Raw genomic sequence first — 23417 nt, forward strand, 5'->3', positions numbered from 1 at the left:
TGTAAAGTGAACACTTGCCTTTGTTTTGTTTTGTTTTGTTTTTGCAGCTAGGTTTTCAAATCCAAAAGAGCAAAACTAAAATGTTTCCAAAGTTGTTATATGCATAAAATTTGAGGCATCATTACTGCATGTCTTAAGACTGACAGATATACTGTTTTTTTTTTCCTTCAAATTCTTATAAACACATGACATTTATGATCTGATCCCTCTGGAGTCCAGCTCTCACTGAACATTGAGAAATAGTTTATCAAAAATAGCAGCCAGTGCTCGCTTCGGCAGCACATATACTAAAATTGGAACGATACAGAGAAGATTGGCATGGCCCCTGCACAAGGATGACACGCAAATTCGTGAAGCGTTCCATATTTTTGGGTGGGGTGAGATGTGACAGGGTAAGAGAGTGTCATGGACATATATACACTACCAAATGTAAAATAGATAACTAGTGGGAAGCAGCCGCATAGCACAGGGAGATCAGCTTGGTGCTTTGTGACCACCTAGAGGGGTGGGATGGGGAGGGTGGGAGGGAGGGAGATGCAAGAGGGAAGAGAAATGGGAACATATTGTATATGTATAACTGATTCACTTTGTTATAAAGCAGAAGCTAACACACCATTGTAAGGCAATTATACTTCAATAAAGATGTTTAAAAAAAAAAAAATAGCAGCCAAATGAAATTTTTCACTGAGTGCAATTTAGTGCTGCAACATTAGCCATGAATGCTTATTTACTTATTTATTTATTTATTTATTTTAGTGGAATTAAAAAATGCCCCTTGTCCTTGGGAATCTAGACCTCTCTAGCAGGTGTGACCAATTACGTGCTTCTTTTCTACACAGCTTGAGTTTTCCTATTTAAAAGAGCAGCTTTAATCGCCACCTAGGTTTTGGGTCTTGCCTGTCCTATTAATGTGGCTGTTGAAATTTATTATTATTACACGTGGAACACGTTACATTATTGCCTTTGACTGAACTTGCATTTGCCAACTTACTCCAAACTCAAGGGTAACATATGCTATTGATTCTCTCAGATGGATTTATTCAGAGAAACACAGCTCAAATCTCTGTCTAAGTTGGGAGGTTGATCGCCTGGCATGTTTAGATTCTGCTATTGACCATGTAGATCTGGGAATACTTATGAGCACTAACATTTATTGTCATTTTATAGATTTGGGATGGTATTTTATTTATTCCTAGATTTTATGGCTAAGGTTTCTGGAAGCCCCCGCCTCCCTGGCATTGTGGTGGTTCTGTATTCTGAATGGAAAGGCTTTCCATACGCATAATCTGTTCTGTTATCCATCAGCACATTTTCTCACAAGTATGATTTATTTTCTTTAAAAATATTATACAGTGGGAAATAATACATTTTGTATAAATTCATTTAAAGATAGTTGTTCATGTAGATTGAAAACCAAGACACACTGTAGAAGAGCTTTCTGCACCAAGGGAAGGTGTGTCTGAATTGGCTGTGAGTCATGAAAATTGATGAGGTGAAGAATTTCCACTAGAGTTTTATTTAACAGAGATACAAGGTGGCTAACTTGAAACAAATAAAAAAGAATGGGATCACTTTATGGACTTTGCAAACGAGCAAATGACCTTTAATGTGAAGAACGACTTTGCCATGCTGGTTTAAGGCAGGACCAAAGCATTCCTGGACCTTTCTGGAGGAACATGTTGGATGAGTAACATTTTTGAGGAGGTGGGAAATTCACCAGGGACTAGTTCCATCAGACGAGGGTTGGGGTTTTGTCAGAGCAGTGTCTGGAGTGTAAGGTTGTAGACATTCTCAAGTCCAGTCTCCTTACATTTAGACAAAAAGGAATGGAGTCCTAGAGAAGGGAAAGCTTGTGGAATGCTGTATTGGGAGAGCATGAACTAGAATCCTGCACTCCTGAATCTGTTGCAGCCCTGTTGTTGAGGCCCTGCCCAGATCTCCTTTCCCAGATGAGCACGCCTCCTCCACCTGTTCTGTTGGCTGTCACAGGGGCTGCTTCCTGGAGAATTGCCCTTGGCCAAAGAGAGCTGCCTCACCCAGGAGGTCATGTCTACCCTCCAGAAGCGGTTAATGGCTGACTGACATGGGGCCACCACGCGTTAGTCCCCTTGCCTCAAAGTGGGCTCTGTGGTGAAATTCATACCCCAGAGTTACTTGGGGATCAGGGTGAAGCTAGATATGTCATGAGCTCGTCTGCTTTCCCTGACACATCCTGCTTCCCTTACACCCCTCTACCTGAGAGCCCTCCCTCAGTACAACACAGGCATCTGAATCCCTATTTCATGCTCTACTTTTAGAGAACTGAATTTAAGACAACTCTTGATTTCCACTGATCTTCTTACCTTCCAGGGCTTTTTCTCCCAAGAACCCTGGACAGCTTATTACTGCATTTCTCATATAATGTGACAATTCATATATTTAATAAATTTTAGAAATTTTACTTATGAGACAAGGTAACATCTGCACCTGAAGCCATTATTTTCATTTTCCCCTCTCCCTCTTTAAAGTCTAAGAATGGCATCTGGCATCTCTTTCAAGAAGCAGCCAAAGAGGGTGAGGACTCTGTTTAGTACATGGAATGACATCACTGTGGAATTTCTCTAGGAAGCATAAATCAACTTTCTTGGGAAAATAAGGTTGACTTTTCTGTTTCTTGCCATAAAAACTTTACTGTGACATTATATAGAATGATATTTAATATAGATCAGCTAATAATTTATAAGAGGCCACTTTGAGGTTAGAATATTTTAGCTGCCCTGTTGCTTTTGCAACTGAAGCAGCAGAATATCTAGAAAAACCAAAAAACAACCTTTTAAATTCCCCAAGGCTTTGTTTAATGGAGTGTGTACAATCAAATTTCAACAATCCATGCCTAGATTATCTATGGCAGTGCTTCTCAAACTTTAGTGTGCACATGAAACACCAGGAACTCTTGTTTAAATGTATATTCTGGTTCAGTAGGTCTAGGGTGATACCTTAGATTTTCCATATATGAACATCTCTCATAAGATGGTAATATGAATTGTCCACAGACTGCACTTTAAGTAGTGAGAAGCAAGGTCTTATATTTTCTCTCAGTTCTATAGTGCTTTTCCCTCCTCTGTAACCATACGGATGATATAATCTAAAGGTAAGATTGAAAGTCTAACATTGTGATCCTTCATGACTATGTAGCCTAAGCCAAATTGTCCTCCTGGCCCCTGATGATAAGCTCTAAGGACATACAATGATGTTGGACATGATCTGAAATAGGATAAATGTTGACTTTTGATCAATTAATTTTCTAGATAGGAACAGGCTAAGGCTAGATTTCTCCTGAATACATATCCTTATGTAGCTTTCAGAAAGGCATATCACCATAATGTAATAGAAATAAAATAAACACAGTCAATACCAGGATCATAAGAAGTCTGGTTTATAACAAAAAAGGACTGATTACACCCTAGCTTGCTTCCTCTTTGGGTTACTGCTCCACAATTCTACCCTTGGCTCCTACAATGCTTCAAGTTTGAGGCCCTGTCTTGAACACAAAACACCTAAATCAAGGATTCTTTTACTACTTCTTGAATTCTAAGTCCAGCCTTGAAGTAACTTATTTCTCCTAGAAAGGTAGTCTATGTCTTCAAGGTCTAGCTACTATCCTGAGAAATATGCATCTTCAAAAAATATCCTACTATTGGGCTTCCCTGGTGGTGCAGTGGTTGAGAATCCACCTCCCAATGCAGGGGACACAGGTTCGAGCCCTGTTCTGGGAAGATCCCACATGCTGCAGAGCAACTGGGCCTGTGAGCCACAACTACTGAGCCTGCGCGTCTGGAGCCTGTGCTCCATAACAAAAGAGGCCACGATAGTGAGAGGCCCGCACACCACGATGAAGAGTGGCCCCCGCTTCCCGCAACTAGAGAAAGCTGTTGCACAGAAACGAAGACCCAACACAGCCATTAAAAAAAAAAAAAAAAATCCTCCTATTTATTTGTGTTTAAGGTAATACAGACCATTTTAATACCTTTACAATATTCTCAGTAAAATGAATATGCATAATGTTTATAAAGCTAGAATATCACACACATAACATATTGTTTCCTCACAGGGGACTGTTGAATAGTAAAACAAGATGAATTTACTAATTTCCACTCAGGTCAATATTTTATATCTTTTATATCTTTACTTTAAAATAATTAATGCAGTGGATGTCAGCAAAAATGGCAGAGTAAGGGTCTAGGACCTTTGAAAATTCTCTTCCTTATAAAATCTACAAGAAAATTGGCAAAAAATACAGAATAAATATTTTCATACTTCTGGAAATTAACCAAAGACTTGCCATCATATGGGAAGTATTTACTCAATCACAATGGGTGAATGTCAGTAAAAACAATGAGCTCTATTCTAAGTGCATTTTAACTTGTTCCATTCCCATCACCCCACCCTTCAGCTCTTTGGTAGCCATGGAAACCTAGAGTCCACTCTCATGGTTAAATATAGCAGTCCAACAGCCACTAGAAGAGGAACAGGGTTGAAGCTCCTTCAAACCTCATTCCCATAGATTGTCATTATTTTACCTGTCTAGTGGTTTTCTGGAAGATCCCACTTGCAAGTTTGTCTTTGTTTGCCTTGACTTGAACCTCACCTAACCTTTAACCTGGATTGTTTGTCTAACACACCATTGTAAAGCAATTATACTCCAATAAAGATGTTAAAAAAAAATTAGAAGTGACTGCCTACTTTTGTGGCTGTCTGAAACAGTAGATGACAGTTGGAGAAAACAATAGATAAACCAAAATGCTTAAAAGGAAAAGCTGGGAAATGAGATGTCCACACGGGTTTTGAGAAGCTTGCATACTTACAAGGATCTAAAAGATGATGTGCATGCATAGCAGTGTGTATGCTCGGGAAAGACCTCACCTGTGGCTGACCTTGAGGCTTTTTGTGAGCAGGAAGTAAAGGGTAAGGCAGAATTGTCAAATACTTGTTGAGTTCTGAAAGTGTTCCTGAATGTACACACAGAGCTCTTTAACAAAGATTGGGAGACTTGCCGGTTTTACACATTTACAGAAATCTCTGTCCAATCATTAGCTGACCATGGTGTGAACTATGCAGAGACTTCAGTGGCCACAATGGGAAAAAAGATAGGACTCTGCAGAATTAATTCATAAAAGCCATTAAACCAACCAACCACCACCACCACCACTGCAACCACAAAAACAAACAAACATAAACCAAAAAACAGTAACAACAGCAAAGTATAGGAAGGGAGGAGAGCCTAATTTCCAGAGTTTCCACATTATTTTATTTTATTTAAATTTTTAAAAATTAATTAATTAATTTGGCTGCATTGGGTCTTCACTGCTGCACGCGTTTTCTCTAGTTGCAGCAAGGGGGGGCTACTCTTCATTGCAGTTTGCGGGCTTCTCTTCGTTGCGGTGTGTGGGCTTCTCATTGTGGTGGCTTCTCTTGTTGTGGAGCACAGGCTCTAGGTGTGTGGGCTTCAGCAGCTGTGGTATATAGTCTCAGTAGTTGTGGCTTGCAGGCTTCAGAGTACAGGCTCAGTAGTTGTGGTGCACGGGCTTAGTTGCTCCATGGCATGTGGGATCTTCCCAGAGCAGGGCTCGAACCCATGTCCCCTGCATTGGCAGGTGGATTCCTAACCACTGAGCCACCAGGGAAGTCCCACCACATTATTTTAAATGTTCGAATTTCCACTAAAAATTGTGAGGCATGCAAAAAAGAAGTGTGGCACATACACAGAAAAAAGAGCAGTCAATAGATATCATCCCTGAGGAATCTCACTGAACTTACTAGACAAAGATTTTAAAACAGCTATTTTAATTATGCTTAAAGAACATACGGTCTATTGGAGTATAAAAAAAATGATGTCTCCTAAGTAGAGAATATCAATAAAAAGACAGAAAAATGTCTAAAAGGACCAAATAAAAATTCTAGGATTGAAAAGTACAATAAATGAAATTAAAATTTATTGGAGGAACACAATAGCAGATTTGACAAGGCAGAAGAAAGAATCAGCACAACTGAATATAGATTAATTGAGGTTATCCATTCTGAGGAACAGAAGAAAAAAAATGAAGAAAAATGAAAGAGAAAGCCTCCCATCAAGCCTCTTAGATAGCCTCAACCACCAGAGGGCAGACAGCAGAAGCAAGAAAAACTACAATCCTGCAGCCTGTGGACCAAAAAACACAGTTACAGAAAGATAGACAAGATGAAAAGGCAGAGGGCTATGTACCAGATGAAGGAACAAGAAAAAACCCCAGAAAAACAACTAAATGAAGTGGAGATAGGCAACCTTCCAGAAAAAGAATTCAGAATAATGATAGTGAAGATGATCCAGGACCTCGGAATAAGAATGGAGGCAAAGATTGAGAAGATGCAAGAAATGATTAAAAAGACCTAGAAGAATTAAAGAACAAACAAACAGAGATAGCCAATACAATAACTGAAATGAAAACTACACTACAAGGAATCAATAGCAGAATAACTGAGGCAGAAGAACGGATAAGTGACCTGGAAGACAGAAAGGTAGAATTCACTGCTGCGGAACAGACTAAAGAAAAAAAGAATGAAAAGAAATGAAGAGAGCTTAAGAGACCTCTGGGACAACATTAAACGCAACAACATTCGCATTATAGGGGTCCCAGAAGGTGAAGAGAGAGAGAAAGGACCAGAGAAAATATTTGAAGAGATTATAGTCGAAAACTTCCCTAACATGGGAAAGGAAATAGCCACCCAAGTCCAGGAAGCGCAGAGAGTCCCATACAGGATAAACCCAAGGAGAAACACGCCGAGACACATAGTAATCAAAGTGGCAAAAATTAAAGACAAAGAAAAATTATTGAAAGCAGCAAGGGAAAAACGACAAATAATATACAAGGGAACTCCCATAAGGTTAACAGCTGATTTCTCAGCAGAAACTCTGCAAGCCAGAAGGGAGTGGCATGATATACTTAAAGTGATGAAAGGGAAGAACCTACAACCAAGATTACTCTACCCGGCAAGGATCTCATTTAGATTTGATGGAGAAATCAAAAGCTTTACAGACAAGCAAAAGCTAAGAGAATTCAGCACCACCAAACCAGCTCTACAACAAATGCTAAAGGAACTTCTCTAAGTGGGAAACACAAGAGAAGTAAAGGACCTACAAAAACAAACCCAAAACAATTAAGAAAATGGTCATAGGAACATACATATCGATAATTACCTTAAACGTGAATGGATTAAATTCCCCAACCAAAAGACATAGACTGGCTGAATGGATACAAAAACAAGACCCATATATATGCTGTCTACAAGAGACCCACTTTAGACCTAGGGACACATACAGACTGAAAGTGAGGGGATGGAAAAAGATATTCCATGCAAATGGAAATCAAAAGAAAGCTGGAGTAGCTATACTCATATCAGATAAAATACACTTTAAAATAAAGAATGTTAAAAAAATAAATAAATAAATAAAAAATAAAAAAAATAAAGAATGTTACAAGAGACAAGGAAGGACACAACATAATGATCAAGGGATCAATCCAAGAAGAAGATATAACAATTATAAATATATATGCACCCAACATAGGAGCACCTCAATACATAAGGCAACTGCTAACAGCTATAAAAGAGGAAATTGACAGTAACACAATCATAGTGGGGGACTTTAACACCTCACTTACACCAATGAACAGATCATCAAAAATGAAAATAAATAAGGAAACAGAAGCTTTAAATGACACAATAGATCAGATAGATTTAATTGATATATATAGGATATTCCATCCAAAAACAGCAGATTACACGTTCTTCTCAAGTGCGTACGGAACATTCTCCAGGATAGATCACATCTTGGGTCACAAATCAAGCCTCAGTAAATTTAAGAAAATTGAAATCATATCAAGCATCTTTTCTGACCACAACGCTATGAGATTAGAAATGAATTACAGGGAATAAAACGTAAAAAAGACAAACACATGGAGGCTAAACAATACGTTACTAAATAACCAAGAGATCACTGAAGAAATCAAAGAGGAAATCAAAAAACACCTAGAGACAAATGACAATGAAAACACGATGACCCAAAACCTATGGGATGCAGCGAAAGCAGTTCTAAGAGGGAAGTTTATAACTATACAAGCCTACCTAAAGAAACAAGAAAAATCTCAAATAAACAATCTAACCTTACACCTAAAGAAACTAGAGAAATAAGAACAAACAAAACCCAAAGTTAGCAGAAGGAAAGACATCATAAAGATCAGAGCAGAAATAAATGAAACAAAGAAAACAAAGAAACAAAGAAAAAAAGAAAACAATAGCAAAGATCAATAAAACTAAAAGTTGGTTCTTTGAGAAGATAAACAAAATTGATAAGCCATTAGCCAGACTCATCAAGAAAAAGAGGGAGAGGACTCAAATCAATAAAATCAGAAATGAAAAAGGAGAAATTACAAAAGACACTGCAGAAATAAAAAGCATCCTAAGAGACTACTACAAGGAACTTTATGCCAATAAAATGGACAACCTGGAAGAAATGGACAAATTCTTAGAAAGGTATAACCTTCCAAGACTGAACAAGGAAGAAACAGAAAATATGAACAGACCAATCACAAGTAATGAAATTGAAACTGTCATTAAAAATGTTCCAGCAAACAAAAGTCCAGAACCAGATGGCTTCACAGGTGAATTCTATCAAACATTTAGAGAAGAGCTAAAACCTATCCTTCTCAAACTCTTCCAAAAAATTGCAGAGGAAGGAACACTCCCAAACTCATTCTATGAGGCCACCATCACTCTGATACCAAAACCAGACAAAGACACTACAAAAGAAGAAAATTACAGACCAATATCACTGATGAATATAGATGCAAAAATCCTCAACAAAATACTAGCAAACAGAATCCAACAACACATTAAAAGGATCATACACCACGATCAAGTGGGATTTATCCCAGGGATGCAAGGATTCTTCAATATATGCAAATCAATCAATGTGATACACCATATTAACAAACTGAAGAATAAAAAACATATGATCATCTCAATAGATGCAGAAAAAGCTTTTGACAAAATTCAACACCCATTTATGATAAAAACTCTCCAGAAAGTGGGCATAGAGGAAACCTACCTCAACATAATAAAGGCCATATATGACAAACCCACAGCAAACATCATTCTCAATGGTGAAAAACTGAAAGCATTTCCTCTAAGATCAGGAACGAGACAAGGATGTCCACTCTCACCACTATTATTCAACATAGTTCTGGAAGTCCTAGCCACGGCAATCAGAGAAGAAAAAGAAATAAAAGGAATACAAATTGGAAAAGAAGAAGTAAAACTGTCACTGTTTCCGGATGACATGATACTATACATAGAGAATCCTAAAACTGCCACCAGAAAACTGCTAGAGCTAATTAATGAATATGGTAAAGTTGCAGGATACAAAATTAATGCACAGAAATCTCTTGCATTCCTATACACTAATGATGAAAAATCTGAAAGAGAAATTATGGAAACACTCCCATTTACCATTGCAGCAAAAAGAATAAAATATCTAGGAATAAACCTACCTAGGGAGACAAAAGACATGTATGCAAAAAACTATAAGACACTGATGAAAGAAATTAAAGGCGATATCAACAGATGGAGAGATATACCATGTTCTTGGATTGGAAGAATCAACATTGTGAAAATGAGTGTACTACCCAAAGCAATCTACAGATTCAATGCAATCCCTATCAAATTACCAATGGCATTTTTTACGGAGCTAGAACAAATCATGTTAAAATTTGTATGGAGTCACAAAAGACCCCGAATAGCCAAAGCAGTCTTGAGGGGAAAAAACGGAGCTGGAGGAATCAGACTCCCTGACTTCAGACTCTACTACAAAGCTACAGTAATGAAGACAATATGGTACTGGCACAAAAACAGAAACATAGATCAATGGAACAACATAGAAAGCCCAGAGATTAACCCACGCACCTATGGTCAACTAATCTATGACAAAGGAGGCAAAGATATACAATGGAGAAAAGACAGTCTCTTCAATAAGTGGTGCTGGGAAAATTGGATAGCTACATGTAAAAGAATGAAATTAGAATACTCCCTAACACCATACACAAAAATAAAATCAAAATGGATTAGAGACCTAAATATAAGACTGGACATTATAAAACTCTTAGAGGAAAACATAGGAAGAACACTCTTTGACATAAATCACAGCAAGATCTTTTTTGATCCACCTCCTAGAGTAATGGAAATAAAAACAAAAATAAACAAATGGGACCTAGTGAAACTTCAAAGCTTTTGCACAGCAAAGGAAACCATAAACAAGACGAAAAGACAACCCTCAGAATGGGAGAAAATATTTGCAAACGAATCAACGGACAAAGGATTAATCTCCAAAATATATAAACAGCTCATTCAGCTCAATATTAAAGAAACAAACACCCCAATCCAAAAATGGGCAGAAGATCTAAATACACATTTCTCCAAAGAAGACATACAGGCGGCCATGAAGCACATGAAAAGATGCTCAACATCACTAATTATTAGAAAAATGCAAATCAAAACTACAATGAGGTATCACCTCACTCCTGTTAGAATGGGCATCATCAGAAAATCAACAAACAACAAATGCTGGAGAGGGTGTGGAGAAAAGGGAACCCTCTTGCACTGTTGGTGGGAATGTAAATTGATACAGCCACTATGGAGAACAATATGGAGGTTCCTTAAAAAACTAAAAATAGAATTACCATATGACCCAGCAATCCCACTACTGGGCATATACCCAGAGAAAACCGTAATTCAAAAAGACACATGCACCCGAATGTTCATTGCAGCACTATTTCCAATAGCCAGGTCATGGAAGCAACCTAAATGCCCATCAACAGACGAATGGATAAAGAAGATGTGGTACATATATACAATGGAATATTACTCAGCCATAAAAAAGAACGAAATTGAGTCATTTGTTGAGACGTGGATGGATCTAGAGACTGTCATACAGAGTGAAGTAAGTCAGAAAGAGAAAAAGAAATATCGTATATTAATGCATGTATGTGGAACCTAGAAAAATGGTACAGATGAGCCGGTTTGCAGGGCAGAAGTTGAGACACAGATGTAGAGAATGGATATATGGACACCAAGGGGGGAAAACTGCGGTGGGGTGGGGGTGGTGGTGTGCTGAATTGGGCGATTGGGATTGACATGTATACACTGATGTGTATAAAATTGATGCCTAATAAGAACCTGCAGTATAAAGCAACAAAGAAAACAACTAATACTAAACTTTCATTGGGTTATTTGTATGGAAATATGTTAATATAAATGTTTCAGACATTACATGAAATTTCTAAAAATCTTATATGTTCTGGTATAATGTTATATGTAATAATCCTAGGTATTACTTTAAAATGTATATCTCAGAAATAACTAATTTTCTTGTCAACTGCATTATTATGAACTTTCATCAAATCTTTAACAGTGGTCATTTTTATGTCTTTTGTCATTTACAGACAGTTCTGGTTGTACTCTGATGCTTTTGAAAATATGTTCCTATAAAAGGCTTTCATCTTCAAGAAATTCATGGAAAAGACTCTGACAAGTACAGGTTTCTGGTAACTGACTGTACTGCTGAACTGAATGAATAAGCATTTTCAGAACTCTAATGAAAAACTGATGAACTCATAAAAGTGCTAACAAAAGATCAAGATGAAAAAAAAAATAATTACATGGGACTGAGTGAACTGATGAGGATGAGTATAATTTTTGTGACTTTCTGTCTGAATTAAAAAAAAAAAATCCCACAAGGACTCAGAGGCAAAGAATATACAAATCAGTTTTCACTGCAAAGTAAAGGAGCTGTTACAGTGGAGGATTACTGGACTGAATGTCAATATTATGACATAGTATGAGTGTGTTTCATGTTTGGTAATTGCAATCATTGTTGCTTTTGTTGTGGTCATCCATGTACAATGCTTGGTGTCAGTCTACTTATCTCTTGTAAAAATAAAATACAGTGTGTGTGTGTGAAAAAAAAAAAAATGAAAGAAACTCAGAGGCATATCAATATACTCATAGTAGGAGTCCCAGAAGGAGAAGAGAGAGAAAAGGGGTAAAACTATTAAATATATAATGGCCTCAAATTTCCCAAATTTGATTGAAAATACTAATCTGAACATACAAGAATTTTACCAAACTTCAAGTAAACTCAGAGATATTCACACCTATATACACTATAATCAAACTATTGAAAGACAAAGACCTTAAAAGCACCAAAAGAAAAGAAATTCATTGAACACAGGGATCATCAATAAGATTAACAGTTGATTTTTCAGCAGAAACCATGCAGGCCAGAAGGCAGTGGGATGATATATTTAAAGTGCTGAAAGACTTTGTTTTCAACCAATTCAGTCAAGAATTCTGTACCTAGTGTAAGTATTCTTTAAAAATGAAGGCAAAATGAAGACATTACCAGATAAATAAAAACAGAGAATTTATCATTAGCAGACCTGCCCTACAGAGATACTAAAGAAAGTCTTTCAGGCCAAAATTAAACACCAAACAGTAAATCAAATCCACATGATAAATAAAGACTACCAGTAAAGTTAACTATATAAGTAAATATATAAGACATTATAAATGTATTTATGTTTGTAATTCTTTTTTCTCCTATCTGATTTAAAGAATAATCTGCATAAATCAACAACTATAAATCTGTGTTGATGGCCACATGATGTGTAAAGATGTAATTTATATGACAGTAAAGACAGAAAGGATCAAATAGAGAATCAAGCAATACAGGAGCAAAGTTTCAGTATACTATTGAAACTAAGCTTGTGTTAAGGCAACTAGATTGTTGCAAATTCAGATGTTAACCATAATACCCAGGGCAACCATCATGAAAATAACCCCAAAAATGTAATGAAAGAAAGGAAGATGGAGTTAAAATGGAACACTAGAAAAATATTTAACACAAAAGAAGCAGTAATGAGTGAATAGAGAAACAAAAAGATATTTGACACATAGAAAACAAATAGCAAAATGTGGTAAATGTAAGCCTAACTCTGTGAGTAATTACAATAAATGAAAATGGATAAATACTCAAATTAAAAGGCACGATGAATTGAAACAAAAACATAATCCAACTATATGCTGTCTAAAAGAGATATACTTTATATTCAAGGGCACAAATAGATTAGAAATAAAAGAACGTAAAAGATATATGATGAAAAGTGTAACCAAAAGATACCAGGATTGACTATACTAATATTGGACAAAATAGACTTTAAGACAAAAACAGTTACTAGAGACAAATAAGGACATTTTATAATGATAAAACATTAATATATGAAGAAGATCTAAAAATTATAAACATATATATACATCTAAAAGCAGAGCCCCAAAATATGTGAAGCAAAAACTGATAGAATTGAAGGGAGTAGACTATTCAACAATAATAGTTGGAGACGTCAATACTCCACTTTCAATAATGAATAAAACAAGTAAATAGAAGATCAGCAGTAAAACAGTAGACTTGAACAACATTATAAACCAACTAGACTTAACATGTATCTGTGGAATACTTCACCCAACAGCAGAATACACATTCTATCAAGTACACATGCCACATCCTTGAGAATATACATGTGTTAGGCCATAGAACAAGTCTCAATATGTGTAAAAAGATAAATTACATAGCATATGTTCTCTGACCACAATGGAATAAAATTAGAAATCAATAACAAAAGGAAATTTGGAAAATTCACATATGTGTAAATTAAAGAACACACTCCTAAATACCAGTGGACAAAAACAATGGGGAAATAATTTGAAATGAGTGAGAACAAAAACATGAAATACTGTAACTTTTGGGATAAAATGGAAACAAATTTCACTAAAATTCATAAGTTATATTTATATTATAAATTTATAATTTATATTTCAATATAAAGGAAATTTATATCTGTAAACACCTTTATTAAAAAAGAACTTAATCTTCAACCTTAGGAAAGTAGGAAATAAAGAGCAAACAAAATCCAAATCATGCAGAAGGAAGGAACTAGTAAACATTAGAGAGCACATTATAGAAATAGAGAACAGTAGAGAAAATCAGAGAAACCAAATCTTGGTTCTTTGGAAAGATCAATAAAATTGGCATACCTTGAGATAGACTGGCCAAGAGAAAAAGAAGACTCACATTACTAAAATCATGATTTAAAGAGATGACATTATTACTGACCTTACAAAAATAAAAAGGATTATAAGGGAACACTATGAAAACTGTAAGCCAATAAATTAGATAACCTAGAGGAAATAGACAACTTTTTAGAAAGATATAAACTAGGAAACTGACTCAAAAAGAAATACAAAATCTGAATAGACCTATGAGAAGTAGAGACTTAGTTAGTAATCAAAGAGTTCTCACAAAGAAAAATGCAGGATCAGATGACTTCACTGGTGAATCTATCAAATATTTAAAGAAAAATTAGCAAAAAACTTTACAAACTCTTGCAAAATATAGAAGAGGAAGATACACTTCCCAGAATTACACTTTCCAGAGAAAGATATTATCTATACAAGGAAAAAAAAAACTATATATGAATAGGCACGACTGAATATCAGCATTGAAAAAAATAAAATTGGACCCCTACCTCACACCATATACAAAATTTAACTCAAAATGGATCAAAGATCTTAATGTTAAAACTAAAACTTCAAAACTTTCATAAAAATAGAAGTGTAAATCTTCATGACCTTGGACTAGCCAATAGTTTCTTAGATATGATACTTAAAACACAAGCAACCAAAGAAGATAAATAAATTATACTTCATTAAAACAATCAAACAGGGGGTTTTCCTGGTGGTGCAGTGGTTAAGAATCTGCCTGACAATGCAGGGGACACGGGTTCAAGCCCTGGTCCAGGAAGATCCCACATGCCACGGAGCAACTAAGCCCATGTGCCACAACTACTGAGCCTGCGCTCTAGAGCCTGTGAACCACAACTACTGAAGCCCGTGTGCCACAACTACTGAAGCCCACGTGCCTAGAGCCCATGCTCTGCAACAAGAGAGGCCACCACAATGAGAAGCCTGTGCACTGCAACAAAGAGTAGCCCCCACTCTTAGCAACTAGAGAAAACCCGTGTGCAGCAGTGAAGACCCAAAGCAGCCAAAAATTAAATAAATGAGTAAATAAATAAATTTATTTAAAAAGCAAACAAACAAGCAAAGAAACAAACAACAACAAAAAACTGTGCTGCACAGGACATCATCAATAAAGTGAAAAGTTATTCCACAGAATGGGAGGAAATACTGGCAAGTAATTTACCTCTTAAAGTTCTAGTATCCAGAATATATAAAGAACTCTTGCAACACAACAGCACAAAGACCAATATGGACAAAAGATTTGAGAAGACATTTCTCCAAAGAAAATATGCAAATGGACAATAAGCACATGAGAGTATTTTCAACATCATTAGTCATTAGGGAAATACAAGTAAAAATTACAATGAAATACCATTTCATACCAAATAGCATGTCTATAATAAAAAACACAGACAAGAACAAGTGTTGGCAAGGATGTGGAGAAATCAGAACCATTATACATTGCTGCTGGGAATCTCAAATGGTGTAGCTACTATGGAAAACAGTTTGGCAGTTCCTCAAAATGCTGAACATAGAGATGCCATATGGCCCAACAATTCCATTTTGAGGTATATGCAGAAGAGCATTGATAACGTCTGTTAACACAAACACTTGTAAAAGAATGTTCATAGCAGCTTTACTAATAGTCAAAAAGCAGAAGCAACCTAAATGTCCAGCGACTGATTAATGGGTAAACAAATGTGGTATATCTATACCATGGAGTACTATTCAACTATAAAAAGGAAGAACTGACACATGCTACAACATGGATGCACTTTGAAAACATGGTAAGTGAAAGAAACCAGATACAAAAGGCCACATATTGCATGATTCCATTTATATGAATGTCCAGAATAGGGAAATCTGTAGAGACAGAAAGTCAATTAACAGTGACCAGGAGCTGCTGGGAGGAGAGTGACTGTTAATGGGTATGTGATTTCTTTGGAGGGGAGATGAAAATGTTCTGGAAACGAAGTGATGATGGCACAGTCTTGTGAATATACTCAAAAACATTGAGTTGTATACTTTCTTTTTTTTTGGCCACGCCACGTGGCATGTGGGATCTTAGTTCCCATACCAGGGATCGAACCTGTGCCCTCTGCAGTGGAAGTGTGGAGTCTTAACCACTGAACCACCAGGGAAGCCCTATTGAATTGTATACTTTAAAAGGGTTATCATTTTTTGTACGTGAATCACATTTCAATTAAAAAAAAATCAATGTGAGTTCACAGAAAAGCAGACATACCAAGCTTTCCACAAATATAAAGAATATTGTAAAGCCTGATATAATCGATGTTGGGGTCATTTTTTTACCTGCTGTTGTGTTAATCTGATACCATCCATTGGCAGAAATATTTGAAGCTGAGGGCAAAAAGCATCTCCATATTAGTGAAGTTGCATTATTCAAAAAAGAGGGTAAATAGAGAATTTGCATGCCCAGAGCTAAGAATTCATGAGGAAGAAATGAAACCCAGGAAATAAATAATACAAACATCAATAATACGGTTTTCAATTAGTTCAGCACTGTTGCTTGTGGTCAGAAAAGTTTCAAATCACAGAGAAAAGAAAGAGAAGAACAACATTGCAGAAGTTTAGACTTTTTTTTTTTTTTTTATTGTTGCAAGGCACTTTATTTAGAATCTACTGAATCTTTTTTTTTTCACACACACACACTGTATTTTATTTTTACAAGAGATAAATAGACTGACACCAAGCATTGTACATGGATGACCACAACAAAAGCAACAATGATTGCACTTACCAAACACGAAACACATTCATAGTATGTCATAATATTGACATTCAGTCCAGTAATCTTCCACTGTAACAGCTCCTTTACTTTGCAGTGAAAATTGATTTGTATATTCTTTGCCTCTGAGTCCTTGTGGGATTTTTTTTTTTTAATTCAGACAGAAAGTCACAAAAATTATACTCATCCTCATCAGTTCACTCAGTCCCATGTAATTAATTTTTTTTTATCTTGATCTTTTGTTAGCACTTTTATGAGTTCATTAGAGTTCTGAAAATGCTTATTCATTCAGTTCAGCAGTACAGTCAGTTACCAGAAACCTGTACTTGTCAGAGTCTTTTCCATGAATTTCTTGAAGATGAAACCGTTTTATAGGAACATATTTGGAAAAGCATCAGAGTACATCCAGAACTGTCTGTAAATGACAAAAGACTTAAAAATGACCACAGTTAAAGATTTGATGAAACTTCATAATAATGCAGTTGACAAGAAAATTAGTTATTTCTGAGATATACATTTTAAAGTAATAAATAGGATTATGACTTATAACATTATACCAGAACATATAAGATTTTTAGAAATTTCATGTAATGTCTGAAACATTTATGTTAACATATTTCCATACACATAACCCAATGAAAGTTTAGTATTAGTTGTTTTGTTTGTTTTTTTATACAGCAGGTTCTTATTAGGCATCAATTTTATACACATCAGTGTATACATGTCAATCCCAATCGCCCAATTCAGCACACCACCATCCCCACCCCACCGCAGTTTTCCCCCCTTGGTGTCCATATGTCCATTCTCTATGTCTGTGTCTCAACTTCTGCCCTGCAGACCGGCTCATCTGTACCATTTTTCTAGGTTCCACATACATGCATTAATATACGATATTTCTTTTTCTCTTTCTGACTTACTTCACTCTGTATGACAGTCTCTAGATCCATCCACGTCTCAACAAATGACTCAATTTCGTTCTTTTTTATGGCTGAGTAATATTCCATTGTATATATGTACCACATCTTCTTTATCCATTCGTCTGTTGATGGGCATTTAGGTTGCTTCCATGACCTGGCTATTGGAAATAGTGCTGCAATGAACATTCGGGTGCATGTGTCTTTTTGAATTACGGTTTTCTCTGGGTATATGCCCAGTAGTGGGATTGCTGGATCATATGGTAATTCTATTTTTAGTTTTTTAAGGAACCTCCATATTGTTCTCCATAGTGGCTGTATCAATTTACATTCCCACCAACAGTGCAAGAGGGTTCCCTTTTCTCCACACCCTCTCCAGCATTTGTTGTTTGTAGATTTTCTGATGATGCCCATTCTAACAGGAGTGAGGTGATACCTCATTGTAGTTTTGATTTGCATTTCTCTAATAATTAGTGATGTTGAGCATCTTTTCATGTGCTTCGTTGCCATCTGTATGTCTTCTTTGGAGAAATGTCTATTTAGGTCTTCTGCCCATTTTTGGATTGGGGTGTTTGTTTCTTTAATATTGAGCTGAATGAGCTGTTTATATATTTTGGAGATTAATCATTTGTCCGTTGATTCGTTTGCAAATATTTTCTCCCATTCTGAGGGTTGTCTTTTCATCTTGTTTACGGTTTCCTTTGCTGTGCAAAAGCTTTGAAGTTTCACTAGGTCCCATTTGTTTATTTTTGTTTTTATTTCCATTACTCTAGGAGGTGGATCCAAAAAGATCTTGCTGTGATTTATGTCAAGGAGTGTTCTTCCTATGTTCTCCTCTAAGAGTTTTATAGTGTCCAGTCTTACATTTAGGTCTGTAATCCATTTTGATTTTATTTTTGTGAATGGTGTTAGGGAGTATTCTAATTTCATTCTTTTACATGTAGCTGTCCAGTTTTCCCAGCACCACTTATTGAAGAGACTGTGTTTTCTCCATTGTATATCTTTGCCTCCTTTGTCATAGATTAGTTGACCATAGGTGCGTGGGTTTATCTCTGGGCTTTCTATCTTGTTCCATTGATCTATGTTTCTGTTTTTATGCTAGTACCATATTGTCTTGATTACTGTAGCTTTGTAGTATAGTCTGAAGTCAGGGAGTCTGATTCCTCCAGCTCCGTTTTTTCCCCTCAAGACTGCTTTGGCTATTCGGGGTCTTTTGTGACTCCATACAAATTTTAACATGATTTGTTCTAGCTCCGTAAAAAATGCCATTGGTAATTTGATAGGGATTGCATTGAATCTGTAGATTGCTTTGGGTAGTACACTCATTTTCACAATGTTGATTCTTCCAATCCAAGAACATGGTATATCTCTCCATCTGTTGATATCGCCTTTAATTTCTTTCATCAGTGTCTTATAGTTTTTTGCATACATGTCTTTTGTCTCCCTAGGTAGGTTTATTCCTAGATATTTTATTCTTTTTGCTGCAATGGTAAATGGGAGTGTTTCCATAATTTCTCTTTCAGATTTTTCATCATTAGTGTATAGGAATGCAAGAGATTTCTGTGCATTAATTTTGTATCCTGCAACTTTACCATATTCATTAATTAGCTCTAGCAGTTTTCTGGTGGCAGTTTTAGGATTCTCTATGTATAGTATCATGTCATCCGGAAACAGTGACAGTTTTACTTCTTCTTTTCCAATTTGTATTCCTTTTATTTCTTTTTCTTCTCTGATTGCCGTGGCTAGGACTTCCAGAACTATGTTGAATAATAGTGGTGAGAGTGGACATCCTTGTCTCGTTCCTGATCTTAGAGGAAATGCTTTCAGTTTTTCACCATTGAGAATGATGTTTGCTGTGGGTTTGTCATATATGGCCTTTATTATGTTGAGGTAGGTTTCCTCTATGCCCACTTTCTGGAGAGTTTTTATCATAAATGGGTGTTGAATTTTGTCAAAAGCTTTTTCTGCATCTATTGAGATGATCATATGTTTTTTATTCTTCAGTTTGTTAATATGGTGTATCACATTGATTGATTTGCATATATTGAAGAATCCTTGCATCCCTGGGATAAATCCCACTTGATCGTGGTGTATGATCCTTTTAATGTGTTGTTGGATTCTGTTTGCTAGTATTTTGTTGAGGATTTTTGCATCTATATTCATCAGTGATATTGGTCTGTAATTTTCTTTTTTTGTAGTGTCTTTGTCTGGTTTTGGTATCAGGGTGATGGTGGCCTCATAGAATGAGTTTGGGAGTGTTGCTTCCTCTGCAATTTTTTGGAAGAGTTTGAGAAGGATAGGTGTTAGCTCTTCTCTAAATGTTTGATAGAATTCACCTGTGAAGCCATCTAGTCCTGGACTTTTGTTTGTTGGAAGATTTTTAATCACAGTTTCAATTTCATTACTTGTGATTGGTCTGTTCATATTTTCTGTTTCTTCCTGGTTCAGTCTTGGAAGGTTATACTTTTCGAAGAATTTGTCCATTTCTTCCAGGTTGTCCATTTTATTGGCATAAAGTTCCTTGTAGTAGTCTCTTAGGATGCTTTTTATTTCTGCAGTGTCTTTTGTAACTTCTCCTTTTTCATTACTGATTTTATTGATTTGAGTCCTCTCCCTATTTTTCTTGATGAGTGTGGCTAATGGCTTATCAATTTTGTTTATCTTCTCAAGGAACCAGCTTTTAGTTTTATTGATCTTTGCTATTGTTTTCTTTGTTTCTATTTCATTTATTTCTGCTCTGATCTTTATGATTTCTTTACTTCTGCTAACTTTGGGTTTTGTTTGTTCTTCTTTCTCTACTTTCTTTAGGTGTAACGTTAGATTGTTTACTTGAGATTTTTCTTGTTTCTTTAGGTAGGCTTGTATAGCTATAAACTTCCCTCTTAGAACTGCTTTTGCTGCATCCCATAGGTTTTGGGTCATTGTGTTTTCATTGTCATTTGTCTCTAGGTATTTTTTGATTTCCTCTTTGATTTCTTCAGTGATCTCTTGGTTATTTAGTAACGTATTGTTTAGCCTCCATGTGTTTGTCTTTTTTACGTTTTTTCCCCTGTAATTCATTTCTAATCTCATAGCGTTGTGGTCAGAAAAGATGCTTGATATGATTTCACTTTTCTTAAATTTACTGAGGCTTGATTTGTGACCCAAGATGTGATCTATCCTGGAGAATGTTCCGTGCACACTTGAGAAGAACGTGTAATCTGTTGTTTTGGGATGTGATGTCCTATAAATATCAATTAAATCTATCTGGTCTATTGTGTCATTTAAAGCTTCTGTTTCCTTATTTATTTTCATTTTTGATGATATGTCCATTGGTGTAAGTGAGGTGTTAAAGTCCCCCACTATGATTGTGTTACTGTCGATTTCCTCTTTTATAGCTGTTAGCAGTTGCCTTATGTATTGAGGTGCTCCTATGTTGGGTGCATATATATTTATAATTGTTATATCTTCTTCTTGGATTGATCCCTTGATCATTCTGTAGTGTCCTTCCTTGTCTCTTGTAACATTCTTTATTTTTTTTATTTTTTATTTATTTATTTATTTTTTTAACATTCTTTATTTTAAAGTGTATTTTATCTGATACGAGTATAGCTACTCCAGCTTTCTTTTGATTTCCATTTGCATGGAATATCTTTTTCCATCCCCTCACTTTCAGTCTGTATGTGTCCAAGGTCTAAAGTGGGTCTCTTGTAGACAGCATATATATGGGTCTTGTTTTTGAATCCATTCAGACAGTCTATGTCTTTGGGTTGGGGAATTTAATCCATTCACGTTTAAGGTAATTATCGATATGTATGTTCCAATGACCATTTTCTTAATCGTTTTGGGTTTGTTTTTGTAGGTCCTTTTCTTCTCTTGTGTTTCCCACTTAGAGAAGTTCCTTTAATATTTGTTTTAGAGCTGGTTTGGTGGTGCTGAATTCTCTTAGCTTTTGCTTGTCTGTAAAGCTTTTGATTTTTCCATCAAATCTAAATGAGATCCTTGCCGGGTAGAGTAATCTTGGTTGTAGGTTCTTCCCTTTCATCACTTTAAGTATATCATGCCACTCCTTTCTGGCTTGTAGAGTTTCTGCTGAGAAATCAGCTGTTAACCTTATGGGAGTTCCCTTGTATGTTATTTGTCGTTTTTCCCTTGCTGCTTTCAGTAATTTTTCTTTGTCTTTAATTTTTGCCACTTTGATTACTATGTGTCTCGGCGTGTTTCTCCTTGGGTTTATCCTGTATGGGACTCTCTGTGCTTTCTGGACTTGGGTGGCTATTTCCTTTCCCATGTTAGGGAAGTTTTCGACTATAATCTCTTCAAATATTTTCTCTGGTCCTTTCTTTCTCTCTTCTCCTTCTGGGACCCCTATAATGTGAATGTTGTTGCGTTTAATGTTGTCCCAGAGGTCTCTTAGGCTGTCTTCATTTCTTTTCATTCTTTTTTCTTTAGTCTGTTCTGCAGCAGTGAATTCCACTATTCTGTCTTCCAGGTCACTTATCCGTTCTTCTGCCTCAGTTATTCTGCTATTGCTTCCTTGTAGTGTAGTTTTCATTTCAGTTATTTTATTGGCCATCTCTGTTTGTTTGTTCTTTAATTCTTCTAGGTCTTTGTTAATTATTTCTTGCATCTTCTCAATCTTTGCCTCCATTCTTATTCCGAGGTCCTGGATCATCTTCACTATCATTATTATGAATTTTTTTTCTGGAAGGTTGCCTATCTCCACTTCATTTAGTTGTTTTTCTGGGTTTTTTTCTTGTTCCTTCATCTGGTACATAGCCCTCTGCCTTTTCATCTTGTCTATCTTTCTGTAACTGTGTTTTTTGGTCCACAGGCTGCCGGATTGTAGTTTTTCTTGCTTCTGCTGTCTGCCCTCTGGTGGTTGAGGCTATCTAAGAGGCTTGATGGGAGGCTCTGGTGGTAGGTAGAGCTGACTGTTGCTGTGCAGGTCAGAGCTCAGTAAAACTTTAATCCACTTGACTGTTGATGGGTGGGGCTGGGTTCCCTCCCTGTTGGTTGTTTTGCCTGAGGCAACCCAACACTGGAGCCTACCTGGGCTCTTTGGTGGGGTTAATGGCAGACTCTGGGAGGGCTCACACCAAGGAGCACTTCCCAGACCCTCCGCTGCCAGTGTCCTTGTCCCCACGGTGAAACAGAGCCACCCCCCGCCTCTGCAGGAGACCCCCCAACACCAGCAGGTAGGTCTGGTTCAGCCTCCCCCAGGGTCACTGCTCCTTCCGCTGGGTCCCGATGCACACACTACTTTGTGTGTGCCCTCCAAGAGTGGGGTCTCTGTTTCCCCCAGTCCTGTAGAAGTCCTGCAATCTATTCCCACTAGGCTTCAAAGTCTGATTCTCTAGGAATTCCTCTTCCCGTTGCCGGACCCCCAGGTTGGGAAGCCTGACGTGGGGCTCAGAACCTTCACTCCAGTGGGTGGACTTCTGTGGTATAAGTGTTCGCCAGTCTGTGAGTCACCCACCCAGCAGTTATGGGATTTGATTTTACTCTGATTGCGCCCCTCCTACCGTCTCACTGTGGCTTCTCCTCTGTCCTTGGACATGGGGTATCTTCCTTGGTGAAGTCCAGAGTCTTCCTGTCAATGATTGTCCAGCAGCCAGTTGTGATTCTGGTGC

The 23417-nt window shown here is 36.7% G+C and overlaps 1 non-coding gene across 1 annotated transcript; it reads left to right on the forward strand.

Moving 5' to 3' along the window:
• Positions 1 to 263: 263 nt before the first annotated feature.
• Positions 264 to 370, forward strand: LOC137750808 (U6 spliceosomal RNA). The gene has a single exon (XR_011070592.1). It is a non-coding gene; the product is annotated as a U6 spliceosomal RNA (small nuclear RNA).
• The last annotated feature ends 23047 nt before the right edge of the window (positions 371 to 23417 follow it).

The sequence above is a fragment of the Eschrichtius robustus genome, chromosome 16 (assembly GCF_028021215.1).
Source record: "Eschrichtius robustus isolate mEscRob2 chromosome 16, mEscRob2.pri, whole genome shotgun sequence".
Lineage (NCBI taxonomy): Eukaryota > Metazoa > Chordata > Mammalia > Artiodactyla > Eschrichtiidae > Eschrichtius > Eschrichtius robustus.